Genomic DNA, 16,207 nt, shown 5'->3' with positions numbered 1-16,207 from the left:
AGACAAAAAGAGAAAAGAGCCATGGCTGAATGAGACTCTCTGTCTGTTGCTTAGCATGGATCTCCTCTTGCTGTGGAAATATGTGTGAAAGCAAAAGAGACATCTGCACCAAAGAGCCCAGTAACCCAGAAATTTCCTGTCCCATTCTTTCCTATGGAGAATGCAGGGATTTGGGAACTCTCAAGACAGACATTCATCTATATTCCCATGTAAGACAACTATACAGCTGCCAGGATTGCAAGATGCCACAGAGTGTAATTTTTTTTTTTTTTTTTGGTCAAACTATGCTGTTTTTTATTTATACATTAAAATATATATTTGAAAAAAAAATCCATTAGTATATCTATTAAAGTCAGATAGATGTAAACAAACATGTAGTAAATAAACATATAAATGGCTAATTCCTTGGCTTTATGACTGTTTCATTGAAACAAAGAATTTGTAACAGTTTTTGATGTAGTGATATATAATGCTTGCTCACATGCACCAGAAAGACTATGAGAAAAGACTGATCGGTGAGGGGTGGGTGTTTTCTTTTTCTTCTGGTGATGATATAGGATTACATAAAACTGGAAGAAAACAGTTGTCTATCACTCAGGACAAAGATTTTTTCTGCTGAGTTGACTTCAGATGCAATCAAAACCAGAGCTGTGATACAGACTGGGATGAATGGTTGTAGGAGACCTATGGAATTACTGATGTAACACAGACTTTCCAGGCAGCTGTAGAAGTTACAGACTGTATACCTATGGCTTTGCTCCATTCACTTTGAGAACTGGCAGACATCCCATTTTTGTCCTGCACAGCACCCTGATGCCAACTATGGGTTGTCCTCTAGTGCAACCACTGCTTTTCCTTGGGAGCATTGCTCTCTGGAAACTGCCTGTGCAAAACCCAACCAATTTACTCTACTTTATCTTATTTCTTCAGCTGTGAAGAAATAACAAGTACAGAAAGGCTGTACCAAGTGACATTTACCGTTTTACTGGGACATTGCTTTCTGGACCCTGACTAGAGGTAAAACCTTATATGCAAGGTTTGCCAGAACTCTTAGAACGCACCTTGTTGGACAAGCAAGGAAATACACTCCTCCTTTCTCTTTCCTTTTCTTCTTTCTTCCCCTGCACCTCTTTCCTCATATGGCAATGTTGGAAGGAAGGGAAGTAAAAGACAGGAATAAAACTAAAATATCAAGGAAGTTGATATGATCAGACTAAGCAACTGATTATTCCTATTGTATTTAAAATCTGTGCATTAAAAAATGTTGAAAGTGTAGGTGTGCAAACACTATGTGGCTGCATTGATGTGAACTGAGCCACTCTGCTGTGACCTGCTGCCAGTGTCTGCATGAGAACACTCCATCACTAGAACCAGATCAGTAACTAGTTCTGAGGAAACAGTGTTTTAAGTAGCACCTTATTAATACCTTCTGCTTATCTTCATAGTTTGGTCTTTTCTTTTCTTGGCAATAGATCTGCACATATTTTTTGTAAAAGAGTACTTAGGTTCTATGATGGAACTGTACCCTCTTACCAAAGTTGAAATCAGTCAGCTAAAGTTTTTGTGTGGAAAAAATAATAATCTTAGGTTCCAGTCTTACAACTGGATTCATGCAGGATGACCTATCGCACAGTTGGAAATTCCCAAAAGTTTAAGGAAAGTCTTTACGCAAACAAGTATCTTACTTAAAATTCAAGACCTTGTATATTTTGTCACTTACTCTAAGACCAGAGCTGTGCTCAAATGTCTTGCTATTTGAAAACGAGCATATTAAAAATTCAGTCATTTATCCTTAATGGAATATCTACTTTTTAAATTAGAATTAAATATCAGCCTTTCTTCATGTAAATACTGAAGCAAACATGTATGTTCAGAAAGACAAAAACAGGATAAGAAATTTGCTGTATATTGGCTTGGGATCATTTGTATCAGTTGAAGTACAAGTAAAAAGATTCCTTCTGCCATGTCTCCAAAGCATGAATCCGATAGAAACATCTGTGACTGGAAAATGTGCTATGCTCTGGCCAAGCTGTCACTGCAGAGTGAAATATGGGGTAAGTGAAAGTACTGCCCGGAAAAACAAGTAGTAGTAAAGCTATACAGATGTGAGAGAGAGGCTTCTCTTCTGCTCAGTGATACCTCCTGCCAGGGTAGGCCAAGGAAAGAGAGGAAAGGACAATAAATGCTCAGGGGCTGAAAGGAAAATAAGGAGGAAAGAGAAGGAAATCGAGTGGCAAGTGAGGGACTGCAAAAAACACTGGAAAAATTGTTTTGTCAGCATTCAGGTTTCTTTCTTACATTTCTCACAACACATTGCTAACTCACCCTGATATGTCAGCCAGCCAGCTGGCACCCTGTCCTGCAGTATGCTAGCTGACAAAACAAGGAGAGCAAAGCATTTCAGGAACAGCTGAAGCAAGCATAGTGTCTGTATGTAAAACTGTAAGGTCACCTCCAAGAGCCCATTTAGTCTACAAGCTAAACAAATGTAACTGGTGTTCCTTCAGATGTATGACTGAGTTGTCCAGCACAGATTTCCCTGTAATCTGACAATGTATTTCTGACCAACTCGTTCTGAGAGGGCTAAAAGCTGCATTGGTTATTCTGCTTGTGTAGATAAGATCCTGCAAAGACCCTGCTACCTGTTTAGATTTGGACTGTGAGAAGCTCAAAAGGGAAATAAAGGCTGGTCAGCCTCTCTTAACAAAATTCCCCTGTTTTTACACAGTATGTGAATGAGCACATGGTAGAAGTGCAGAGTGGGTAAACTGGAAGTTCTCCTGGCTCTCACACAGATGGAGATATTGAACTGAATTAGAAAATAGCACACTGAAAAGATATGCATTATACAATGCATAATCCCAGTCTTCAGCACTCACTGAGACTGGGGACCAAACTGCATTCAAAACCAGCATCAAGGATTTATAAAGGGTGAGAACAATAAGTTAGGCATGGTAAAAACTCATCTGCAATTAATAAAAAAACAGTATTCAGCAGGACATGTGGCAAATGCAACTCATAAAATAATGTGACAAAGATACACTTCAAGATTTTACATCCATTAGAAGAATTAAAAAAATATCTTGAAGTATCTCTTTAGTCATTGTTTACTAAGAGTGATCTCTTTTTTGAGGCTGTTTCTGTCTAATAGTCTGAGTAAAGGTGCTGGTTATCTCCAGACTCTGCAATATTGGTAGAATACTTACACAGGCATTGTTACTGTGATGTGGCAGATGATGACTCTATGGAGAGGGCTGGAAACATGAATCAAGAGTGCAGGATTCCATGGGAGCATAGCAGGCAAAGATGAGCTAGTGAAGGGCTTGGTGAAAACCAAGATGCTCACGGGAAGAGGACACTGACAATTATGCTACTGTTGGGGGAGAGATAGAAGAGGATAGAACCAGAATAAGGGAGAGATGTGAACTTAAGTGGCATTGTGCTGCAGGCATGCTGCTATTTTAGTCAACCTCCTGGAACTGCAGGGTTATTTACTGGAAATCTAGTCTGAAAATGCATTCTTTGTGTAATGCTCTGAGTAGGAAGCCACCCCAAGGGATGTGAATTACCAAATACTGTGACATGATGGTGTAGAAGATAAACCCAAACAAACCATTACTCTCAAAGGCATATAGCTAAATATTTATTTCAGAGTCAATTGAAAAAAAAAAGGATTTTCATCCAGCAAGAGCACACAGTATAACTGCAGGTCTAACTTGGCTCTGCTGTCTGCTCATACATTATTCCCAGGCAGGACAGATTCAATGTTCACAGACTTGGGGTCTGCAGTGGGGTCAGTCCTGCCTGAGGCAGGTAACAGAAAGGGCACTTTCCACAGCACTTAAGAGTGCAACACCTATTCAATACACAGTATGGAAATCACAACCCAAGTTTATTAAAAAATTCTGTGGAACAGACAGGATTTATAATTTGCACTAGATTTACACAGATGTTTAATAATTGAAATACCATTTAATTCTTCAACCAGTCGCAAATTAAAGTTTCCTGGAATTCATCCAGTAGTTGTACAGCAAACTTGCCTTTCGTGAATTTGAGAGTGTCCACAAATGAATCTGTTACTGACAAACTGAACATTTGGGTTTCTTCAGGGAAGTTTCATGAACATTTATTCCTCTCACTGAATATTTTCATTCATGAATAACCACAAAGATGCAAATGTGATTATTTTTTGAGCATGTGGTCCTCCTGAATAAATAAATGTCTCAGCATGTATCTTCATCTGTGGACACCTAGATAACTGGTCTTTCCATTTTATTTTTTTATACATCACAGAAACTTTTTGTGTTAGATAACAGGCTATAACAGCCTAATAGATGAATTAAAATTCTTTAATTTAAAAGGAACAGTAGTGCAAACTTCTATTTGTGTAACTTGCTATTTACACATGTAGAATTACTGCTAAAAAGACTAATTTTTTTGGCATAGCAGTTCAAAGATGAGTAGATTTTATGAATTTAAACATGGAAGTGTGTTACCAATTTTCTACACAAAAATTAAAAGGAGATACTAGGATCAGAGTCAGTTCCTCAACACTGGCTTTGAGTTTTTGGTCACAGGCTTAATCTGCTTAACTGGCTGCCAAGGCAAGTCTGCTGTAAGTAGCAGTTACCAAGTTTCAGTAATTTTTATTTTGAAGAAATCTTTAGAAAGTTATGGTTGAGAGGATGGTGTATGGAAAAGGTTTTTTAATTGGTCTTATGAATTTACAGAGACCCACAGGCTTTAGAGTGGTGAATGTCATGATCCCCACTTTACAGATGAGAAACAAGTTGCTGCTTTTGCATATGCTGTCATTGTTAATGCAACCCTGAGGCATGACAATTTAGTGCAAAAAGGATGTTTCTAGAAGTCTCCTAGGTTTGGGGCCTGATTCATTTGCTGTGAGGCAATCACTTCTGTCTTCCTGTTAGGAGTGCTGCCATAGGGCCCCTGATGCTGCTGAATCATCCCCTCATGCTCATACACACTGGTAATATTTATTAAATGAAACACTTATGTCAACAATCATTGCTTGGCAGTGGAGAATTCATGGCAGGACATATCTTTAGTATCAAAATGGTTGTTACCCAGCAGGATACATCACTGCTTGAAAACAGAAGTTTATGGCTGTTGAGCTGGCTGTTTACTGATTGGCATCTAGAGAAAAAAAACTGGATTACTGATAAAGGATGTGTTAAAATCCCACTGTACCCTACTTCTTTTAAATTCTGCAGTTTGTTTCAATACTATCTAGAACTACAAAGTTCTGATATAAAATCAGAAGCAACTGCAAAACTACATGCACTGTTTTGGTTACTAATAAGAGTAGGGCAGTACTAGAAAATTAAGAACTATTGGTGAACACAAAGAATAAGACACAGATGTGGTGTGCCTGTAAACCAAAAGAACCACAAGTTGAAAGCAAGACAGGCTTTGTCAGAAACAGTGGGACTCAAGTGTTCAGTTTCCTAAGGCTCCTTTGAACTTTAGCAAAGAATGGAAAGTTTATTGCACTCACGTACTCCTTCTGAGACCCAGCATCTCTTGGAGGCTTTGTGGGGAATAAGGAGTGCTCAGGTGTCTAAAAACCAAGAGCTATGGGATTTGGATCAGGATCTGTTTTTCAATCTTGTTGTCTAGGGAAAAAGAAAGGGCCACAAACCACATCACTATCAACATTAAAAACGGCAGTAGGTGAAGTTTCCTCTGGAAGCTCTGCCCTGTGCCATTAACCAACAAGACTTCCTGCTCAAAATTCCTTCTTTTCAAGAAGCCAAGAAGCAGAGACTGGAGAGAGAGAAAAGGCTATTTTAGCTACTTTAGGGCTTGGGTTTCCATGAGGGAATTGGACTTTTCTAGAAAAGAAATGCTTTGTTTGAAGAGGGAAAAAAAATCCCCACAACTCTCTTGGAATCCCACTCTGTGAACATGAAGCTTTTCTGTTCTTGTCATAATGAACTTCAGTTTCAGTTTTGCAGTCCTTGAGTCACCAAGTGACCAGAGTCCAAGCTCTTCCACACACACTCACATACTTCTTCTGCTCTGTTTGCCTCCCACTTTGCTCGGCTGGTTTAAAGAATTGCTATTTTGTTGGGAGCAAAGAATGTCATTGATTAGGCGCAAGATGAATTCAGAACTTGCTAAACTGGAGGTACATGCTTTAAATATAATTTTATAATTACAAGTCCCAGAACTGCTTTTTTTTTTTTTTTTAGCCTGCACTTGGAATTTGTGGAGGAAATCTCAAGGTACTCAAATCCAGGCTCACAACTCAGAGCTTTGCATTACAAATGTTTAATAGCATCTTGGCATTTTAAGTGCATGTGAGGGAAAAAAAACCAGCCAAACTAACCAAAAGATTCAGAGGTGTCTAGTATAAATAACTAGGAGAGAGTTCAGGATGAAAAAAAAAAAAAAACCAACCCGCAAAAAACAAACAAACCAGAAATACAGAATGTTCAAGAGCTTATGAGCATCCAGGTCCATGGTTTGGATTTGCCATGGTTTGGATTTGTCTGTTTCAAAGCTGCAAATCCGAAGTTGGGCTGGGCTCAGACACTGAGCGGTTTGCTTAGGAAGGTTCAAAGGTTCTTTGGTCTGGAGCTGGGATCCAAATTACTTCCAAGAATAACTTGTATTTACATTTTTTCCCCTTGTCCTTCAAGGTCCTAACTATTTTCCTCTTGGCTTATGAAATGTGAATGGACATCAAAGGGGATCTTCTATATTAAGACAATGTGTATCAGACCCTACATAAAAACAGAGAAGAAAAAAGTTCTTTGTATGTTTTGCAATGATGAACTAAACTTTGGAGCAAATTCTCTGGATGTCATGGGCTGGTGCTTCTTACTGCTCCATGTAGCAATGAGAAATTAATGACTGTTGTGTTATGTTTTCTCTGTCCTTATGTACCATAATTCATGGTTTCAAACACTATTTCCTGGAGCTGGAAACCTAGCAGAATGGATGGGAAAAAATCCAGAAACAACATATCAGCCATTATGAGCCATAGCTTTCTCTCAACATACCTACATTTCTTTGGTCTTTATTCTAATTTTTAAGTTTAGCCAGGCTGAGGTGATAGTGGTGAAGTGTTGTGAGACCGCAGAATTATTTTTCTTAGCTGCTAAGATATGGTGGATATGTGTTAGGTAGAACATATATTCTTCCAGGCATGTCTCAAAGGGCCTGGTCATAGAAGTGTTTACGTGGAAACCACTACTCCCCTAGGAAAACAAAATTAGGGAGGAAAATTTTTGTCCACTTGCTAGAATTTACTATAACCTCTGGCACCAGCTTATGTTCCAGAGAGAGAGTGATTCTTTTTTTTTTATGATATATTACAAGCTACAGAAAGGTGTGCATTGAAAGTACATAATCCTGTGCTCACCAGGGTTTCAGCTAGACTGCAGAAGGAGTGTTCTGTTGGAATATATCCAAAAGATTTGTATCCCGTGGGAGTATAGCTAACTGAAAGAAGATAGATAATGAAGGCAGCAAAAAAAAAAAAAAACTCCAGTGAAGATGCATTTTAGCTGAAGATGCCAGCCATCCTGTAGACATAAGTCAGGGCTATGCAGCTGCTCAAAGGATGCTTGGGTTAGCTGTCTTTGCACAAGGGAGGCATCAAAAACTAGCCATGCCAGTTAGTTTTTTCCACACTGTGAAAAGAGAGGAAGAGAGAGAGGAAATCTCTTCCTTTTTCCTTCTCTCACTGGATGATGTGCGTGGGATGAAACAATTCTCTCTGGAACTGGTAGGAAAGCATAGGCAGGAGCAGATGTTCCTGAGAAGGTCCTGGATTTTAGGGAAGAGAGTGGTGAAGTGTAGTTCAGATACATCTAATGCCACCCCATCCCAAGAGAAGAAGAAATAAAAAGATTGAGCAAATCTGTGTACTGGTAGAACAACAATGGCTCGATGGCAGTGACAGCATTTCAAATAGTGAGCAGCAAAGAGCTCGACTGCAGTTACAGGAGGGTTACACACTCAAATTTCACTCGGGCACTTTGTGTGTCCTGTACCCATGGCATGTTGTTTGCTGTCTCCCATTTTCGCCTCTGCCACAAGAAGAGTGCCCGATTCAGTTGGGCACTCTTGTAATAAATTTACATACGTCCACATCCAAAGTGATGGGAAAGGGCTCAAAGCCTACTACAAACAGAGGACTAAACTGAGATTCCTCTCCCAAGAGCCCAAGGAACACGCTGTGAACAGTACATCTCACCAAGCTTAGCCTGCTGATCTTCCAGGGCTCTGAAACCCGAGCCTGGGTGAGCTACAGTAAGATTTAGAGCCTGTGTGCTGAGCAAGGACCTGCTCTCCTTAAGGTCTTTCTTTCTCTCCTGGTTTTAATACATTTTCAGTTCTAGTTACAATTAGAGCACTCTTTTTCTTTTTGTCATGTTCTCCACCTCAATACACACAGATTGGTTTTAGTTCTTAATGCCTAGAAATGCACAGTCAAATCTGTATCTTTAGATAGACAGGAAAGAAAAGGCCCAAATAATAAAGCCCAGATTTTAGTTGAAAGCTCAATTTCAACCAAATTAGTGGTTTGGCCATCAATAATGAGATTCTTCAGTTAGAAAATTTATATCAAGGTGAGAGCCATTGTTCTTATTTTGTAAGAACACATATGAATAATTTGAATGGAGGTTCCATGCTCACAGAGAGTTTTTAAAAATTTCAGGACAGTATATTTCCTCATGACATGGTATAAAAGGTTTTCTAATTAAAAAAATCAACAGGAGAGAAGTCTTCAGAGGCGAAGGTATAAACCTCATCTCAACATGCAGAGCTCTGGGTTCCAAGTCTTCATCTGAGTGCTACAATCATAATGATAAAATAAAACCCAGAAAGTCCTCATTTTATGGAAGAAACATTGTAGAATGCTGTTTCCTGGAGCTGGCTCTAAACCAGAATCTCTTGTGTGGGTGAGACTTTAAGGATTCCTTTAACCATGACTTGGATTGCAAGGCATCTGCAGAACATTACTGCTCAGAGCCCTGGACCATCACTTCTGCATATGGATAGCTTCAATGCATCTATTGGCTTTTTGAGGGTTTTCTTTTCCACTGAGTTAATGTACCATCTTCTCTTCACCAAGGGAGTGGTTTCCTCATTTGTGATGTGGTAGCTTTTGCTACTTTTGGAATTCCATCTGGGAAAAAACCACATCAGCATCTACAACATGTTGTTACAATTATGTTTGAACCAAAAATCATTTGCATTATCTAGTCAGAGGGGAGTTACTACTCTGATCTGTCACTGAACTTTACAACTTGACTGCCTGCTTTTTTATGCTGTTTTCTTATGCTAAGAGCTTCTAGGAGGACTAAAAGTTACCTGACATGGGATTAATGTTGATGGAGCTGACTGTATGCAGATTGGTATTAGCAATTTATTTAAATGCACTTTTGGTCTTGACTCAGCCCCCGTAAAATGAGGCATTAAGCTGCCCACACCACCACGTTCAGCTGCACATTTGCAAGCAGGCTTCCTTTCCTAGGGTGTCTGTACAAGCTGTGGAAAGAATTCCCTGGCTGGCAGCAGAAAAACACAGGCCAGAGGCACTCTCAGCTGCACAGCCCATGCAAGGGCTGGCTGTTCATCACAGAGTTAAAGTTCAGAGCCACGAGGTTTCGCAACTGGGTTCACAGTGGGGACTGCTGTTGTTTACTTTAGGGAAGATGGAGGCATGCAAGGGAGGAGGGAGTCACTCCCCCATGTGCTCCCAACTGCTCGACACCCCGCTGCAGCCCTGTTCCCAATGATTTATGCAGCTGCTGGATGGGGTCTGGTTTCAGGGGATGTGAGCTGCAGGAGCAGGTGGGACTCCCAGGCAAAGACTCCAGACCCGGGACAAAACAGAAAGAGAAATCCGTCCTCTTCCCAGGGTGGTGAAGAGTCTGATAAGGAAGTACTTTGTGAGCTTAACTTTCCCCTATGACAGCAGCCCCAAGGATCCCTGAAAAGCCACCTGCCACTTCCAAGGTAATAGGAGCCTCCATAAAAATTCAGGACAACTAGTCCAAAGTATAAGAGCAAATGTTGCTGCACTGCTCAACATCTACAGCCACTAAGTGCAGTAATTTTTCTGTGTGTTAGAAGTTCTTTCTTAGGGTCTGTGTACATGCACATCCTTTCAACTCATCAACTCTGACATGCAGCACTTGCCAAGCTAGGATTTTAAACTACCTCCCATATTAGCTGTGGCATAAAGAGGGACAGGATGCTCTTTATTTACTGCCATCCTGGGGATTCTTCTCCAGGGCTTGCTGTGGATGTTTTTACAATTTAAAGCAATTTGTAATTTAAAGCCACAATACTCAGGCCAACGATAACAACAGTTTTTCTTTTGAGCTCTGTGGAAGTTCACATCCTCTGCTTTGTATTCCCCTTCTCCCTTGCCTGCAATTGATGTGTTCTGCCAGTAGGCTGACATCAGATGTAATTTTCAAAGAACAGAAACTTCTGAGATATTAATTTCAAATGCTGTTTTTTCACATTGAAGTGTGTACACAGGGAGGTCATTCTGGGGCAAAAAGCTGTGTGGTTGAGGACAGGCCTGGGAAGAGCTGCCTGCGACTGAATCTAGCTTTTCTCAGTCCATGCCTTACTCCTCTGTGTGCCATTTTCAGGCAGGGGCTGTGATGAAGGTTATCACAGATGGAAAGCCCTGTGCCTCAGCTTGGCTGGGGTTAGTGGGACCCTCACACACATCCCAGGCTTATAAAAAGATCTGTTGGTATCAGTTTCATCTCTTTAGAAGAAATATGTCATTATTCATTTTCCAGTTGGGTTATAACCTTTATGTATCATATATTCCTTTAAAGATGGAGGTCGTGACTGTTTCTCTTGGAAGATGAAAGGTTATTGGAAGGAAGTCTGGAGTCACAAGAGGAGAAAGAGGGGGAGAAAGGTTTTAGACCATAGAAAGTTTTTAGACCATTTAGAATTTCAGTGATCTCATTAGCCCCTCTAAGTGAGCAGCTCTCTGAGTCATGGCAGCGACAGACCATAAGACACTCCTACATGTCAGGCCTGCCTGGCTTCCTGCATACTAGGATATGTTTTTCCCATGGTCTTCTTTGCACTCTTGCCAGGCCAAGATTCATGTCTGTGAAAAGTTCTCGGGACAGCTGGGGTCTCCTCTAGTCCAGCTCTGAGCTCCTCTCTGCTCTGTTAGTTCTGCTGATGCAGATGCTGGAGCAGAGCATTCAGTTTGAAGAGGATAGAAATGTCTGTTTAAAGGACAGTCTCCCCAAAAACAGATGAAAGAAAACGGCAAAGAGTGATTATCTAAAGACTTTACAGACTTGGGCCTTTGTCATTCTATGTCTAATTCCCATTTCTATATATGCACTGGCAGAAACACCATTTGAAAATTTAAAAATGTTACTACGTGGGAATTTCAAGGATAATATCTTAATTGAGCACCCCAGAAAATGATGGATTGCTTTATAGCTTAATTCTGTTTTAGTTTTCCTGTCAAGAAACACACAAATCTGTTTTTCCTGTTTGCCAGGAAGAAAGCAAAAATCTATAACACCACCTTTATAGACAACCCTCTACACATCTTCTCCTTCCATGTAGCACAAGCCACTTGAGCTCCTCTGATCAGTAATATAAAAATAGTGCTAGATTCATCCCAAAAGCATCTTTCCCTGGATTAATTCTTACTTTTACCTTAGTGCTCATCCACCTGCTGGCCAGCCTGCTGCCTCCCTATCTGCTCTGCACATCAAATGGTGCAGAGCCCCACTGGTCACTGGCTGGTGTCAGCTTGGCATGGCACTGACCTTGGCAGGCAGGGAGGACACTAGTGCTGGAGGACAAAGCTATATATCTTTTTATAAATTGTTTTTTAGTACACTGAAAGCTAGGATTAATAAGGGTTTCATTCTCCCCCTTGCTATATTCTGCATATAGCCAGTGATATTGTGCCTTTCTGGTGATTTTTTGCTATCTCTTGACTTGTACATGATCTCTGCAGTCGATCATCTTCATATCTTCTCTTGAAGCCTCATCATGCTAACTCTGTATTTCAGGATTTTCTTCAAGAAAAACACAAAAAGCAGGTCATATCTCCTGCTACCTCCATGTATTTTAGTTCTGCAATTAAGCTTGTTCTCACCATTACTTACTTAGACCAAGATGAACAGCACAACCAATACTTTCTGCTGTAGCTGAAGCCAAAGTATAAACAGAATGAATATTTCCAAGATTCCTAAGATTATGGGCTAAACAATATGACCAATCAGGTCATTTCCAAATGATCTATTTCCCATTTTTATGGCTTTTCAGAATTTTCTTCCTTAACACAGTAGAAATCTTGCTCTTGTTAGCTAGGCCACGCTTCAAAGAAATGCAAAAGTACAGATTAATCTAAATGTTTTTAAACCAGCTCTTGTAAGTGTTAGCAGAGAAGTCCAGCTATGATGAATGGCCTGTGCTCCAGTGCCAGCAGGAAGAGCACAACAGCACTGTTTAAAGGCAGGTGCTCATCAGCTTTAGCTGGCAACCAACACCATCATTCTACTTACAGTTTCCTTTGAAACTGAGGGATCAGGTGTGCTGAGACACACAAACAGCATGAACATGAGTAGTACTGATAGCAGTAAGCACCAAGCATTTTAGTTGACGACACATGCCAAACACAGCCTCAGAAGCATAGCCCAGGGTAACAGTAATAATATCTCAGCCTGTATAAAACAGCTCTTCATTCAGGTCCAATTCTGAATTGAAAACATTTAGGTCTGATATTTATACATTAACCATGTGACTAACACAAGTTGAGATAAAGAGCTGGTAAGGTTCTTCAGTATGCTGCCAAAAGAGTGTTTCACTCTGGATCACTGAGACTCACGGTCTTCCTGAAGTGATTCTAGGGAATGTGGACTGTGGCTCTTTCAGCTCACCAGAAATGCACAAGCAGTTTAGTGAGCATTTAGGGGGAGAAAAGGGAGTGAGGCATACCTGGAGAATCACTGTTACAATGGCAGTTTCCACTTTATTGCAGCATTTTTCTTTTATGCTAATTAATTTTATTTAAATAAAATCTAATGTTAGACTCAGGGATGATATAACAATCATGCCATTCAAATACAAAATACTTCTAACCCTCATCAAGCTCCTTAAGTTCTCTTGACAACAGCAGCATAACCCTATATTTATCTATCATCATTCAGACAGTATGGCTTTCAAATAATCTATAACTTAACATTAGGAGGTAAACTCTAAATTTTTGTGTTGAAGTTGACATGCTTTATTTATAGAAAGGTAATTTCTCACTTTTTTTTAGTGGTTTATCTGTGATACTGAGCTGAACCTTTATAGCATTCAAGCCTTAAGAATATTGATTGTTTTTAAATAGCTAAAACAACAGATTTGTAAGGGCAAACATGATGAATAGAAGTAATTTATTTTATGTACTTAGCTTATACTTAGAGTATTTGAACATAGTATTTTACGTCTTGCAACACTGGTCACTGAAGTATGACTATTATAACAAACACACATGCAAAAATTCTGTAGGTCTGACTCAGGCTCATTTCAAAGCTTGGTGGAAGACAATGGAATTTCCATTGACCTCAGTTAGACTTGGGCTTATTCATTACTGGTCATTTAGTGGAGTATGTGACTATGTTTGCACACATGGTAAGAAGTAAACTCCATGGGTGCTGCTTTATAATGACAAACCAACACATTTCGGATAACAGGGATTTGGATTACATCCTTTCTGGTAAATCAACAATACTGATCCTGATTTATGTGTTCCCTTAGAGTGGGTCTTTGGCTAAATACATTGTCTCAATCCTTCTAGGTGGCACAAGCTAATTAAGTGCAATTTTCCTTTCTTCTAAGAAAGCCTGATGGTTAACTCTTTCCTGTCTAATCTCAAATTGACTATTGTATTCCTGAACTCCAAATGGAGCTGCTGCATAGCTGATAACCTGTGCAATGCTTTCAGGGTCAGCTGGGAGTGTTTCTGCAGGCTTGTAAATAAACCCTGAGGGTCTATCCTGTAGTGGTGTCCCCCCATATGGACATCTCCTGATGGACTCTTGCACACACTGAGCCAGCAAAGCCTGCTGGTCAGCCAGACCTCTTCTGTTTGTAGCAAAAGAAAAAGGGGAAGCCTCTACATGTGCTTTCCTGTTACCCTTTTATAACTTGCCAGATGAATATCAGCAGCTGAGGAAATAGGGGTCAGATCCATGACCCAGGGAGGGATCTTGTACTCTACTGAAACACACCTTGAAGTGGGATTACTGCTAAGGTGGAGATGGGTGCAGACAAACATGCTCCAAAATGCTGTGCCATCTTGAAACTGCAAGTTTCTCACAGATTCTGGTTTTCACTTGTGGTTTGCTCTTTATACAAATGAAAGAAGAAATATCTGTACACAATGCTGAGACTTGCAATGTCTGCATTCAAGATCCAAAGACTTGTTTGCCTGATGATCCCTAGGAGAGGAAGCTCTCTCATACTCCCAGCTTTGATGTCACAACCCACATCACTAGATTTAGAAGACAGTTTGTTGAGGTGTATGCAGGGAATTATTATGATATAAGAACACAAGTGGCTGCTTTGGGCTTCATGGTTCTGGGGACTCTGCAGAATGGGCTGGGGAGCCCGTTCAGTTTGCTGACAACAGTGCTCTAAGCAGAAGTAACTGCTCCCCAGACCTCTGCAAATTGAAAGGCCAGACTGAGCCATGCTATTTCTTAAAAGTGACATATCCACAGGAATGGATTTGTGACAAGATGGCAAAAGAACAAATCCCACCATAAAAGAACAACAATGAAAGGCCATAAGGGGTGGGGGGGAGGGGGGGGGAGGGAAATTAATTCCAGAGTGGGCTGATGTGCTTATGCAAGACAATTTACACAATCACAGCATTGTACAAAGAAACAAAGATATGGCCTTGGGGAAGCCACTGCTATTTTGTAAGTAATAGTTAAAAAATGCTTGCACTGACTGTACCAAGAAATGCCTGTAGAGGCAGGGGCCCTAATAAGGAGCAGCAGGCAGCACCCCAGTGGGTAAACAAAAAGACATGGCTCCCTGAGCAAGAGACTGGCCCCTCATAAACACAAGTGGCTTTATGCAGAGTTGCATGTGCTGGCTGCAGCTTAGAGCTGGGCAGCCTCACACCCATCTTCATGTAAATTCTTCTGGGCTGGTCATATTCTTAGAGATACAGGAGAACAAGAGGTTTCACAGCCAGGCTTCCATCCTCACTTTACATTATTTTTTGCGTCTCCGGTGCGTTGGGAACTCGGCATGCTCAGCTGTGTTTTTAGAGCAAGTTCCTCCAGCATGGCTTCTTTGTTCCTGTTCTGCTTCAGTCTGCTTGTATTTAGGCTTCCCCAGCAGGGTGGGAAAACTCCACAAGTGTCAGTAAAAATTAGGTTTTGTTTTTGTCTTTTGAGCTAAGAATCCAGCAAGTGATAAAAAGTGCTTCAGCAACCAAATATTGTGGGGAAAAGGTCTTTTTGCAGCTAGAAATATAAATTATTGGTGCCTGATTTGGAAATTTGGTAGCTGACATTTAATAAAAGCAATACCTCCCCAAGGTCATCAAAGCAGACTGCTTGACTGGATGAGGCAGTTTTAAAGTTCTGATCAAGTTTCCAAAATGTTGGAGATGAGGAATTCATGGGAATTCTAGTTTGCTGAGGTGACTTATGTTTGTGTAAGCATAGATTAAGAAGTAAGCAGAAAATTATTTTTATAAAGTAGCAAATAAAACTTAGTAATATAGTCCATAAGGAAAAAACCAAACGCATCAAGTTTTCTAAAGGAGCCTTAGTGTATCCAGTACTCAGCTTCATAAAACTGCAGTAAGATTTGGTGGCAAAATCCCAATCTTGATGACATTTTGCTAGTAAATAAGTAAATGTCCTACTGATTTCAGAAGCAGAATGATGCTTCTATAGATACATCAAACACAAGTTCCAAGGGAGTAAAGAATTACTGTGAGCAGTTTTAAGTGAAGATTGTCAGGCTCTTATAAAGTAAGTGGTGGGAGGTGTTGCTACTGATCTGCTTCCTAGTATTAGATGTGAGACTTCAGTTTAAATGTCTGAGAAGAAAATTCTTAGCAGTAAGGAATAGCTGTCAGGTTAGGAAATTGCAGACATGTCACTCTTCCAGCTATTTGAAGTCCGACTGCAGAGAATACTTGAGAATATACAGA

General features: G+C 40.3%; 1 protein-coding gene across 2 annotated transcripts in view; it reads right to left on the bottom strand.

The window, feature by feature from the left end:
• ZCCHC24 (zinc finger CCHC-type containing 24) overlaps positions 1–16,207 on the bottom strand; it is a 103,830-nt gene that overhangs the window by 44,514 nt on the left and 43,109 nt on the right. The window contains exon 3 of one of the 2 annotated variants that reach the window (XM_072931000.1): positions 7,320–16,207. This exon is cut by the window's right edge and continues 21,439 nt beyond it. The exons of the other annotated variant lie outside the window; for it this stretch is intronic. The gene's annotated coding sequence lies outside the window, so the exon portion shown is untranslated. Of the gene's footprint in view, positions 1–7,319 lie in introns of those variants that run through there. 2 annotated transcript variants of the gene reach the window in all.

This window comes from Taeniopygia guttata, chromosome 6, assembly GCF_048771995.1.
Source record: "Taeniopygia guttata chromosome 6, bTaeGut7.mat, whole genome shotgun sequence".
NCBI classification, from domain to species: Eukaryota; Metazoa; Chordata; class Aves; order Passeriformes; family Estrildidae; genus Taeniopygia; species Taeniopygia guttata.
This window is presented reverse-complemented; position numbering and strand designations above follow the sequence as displayed.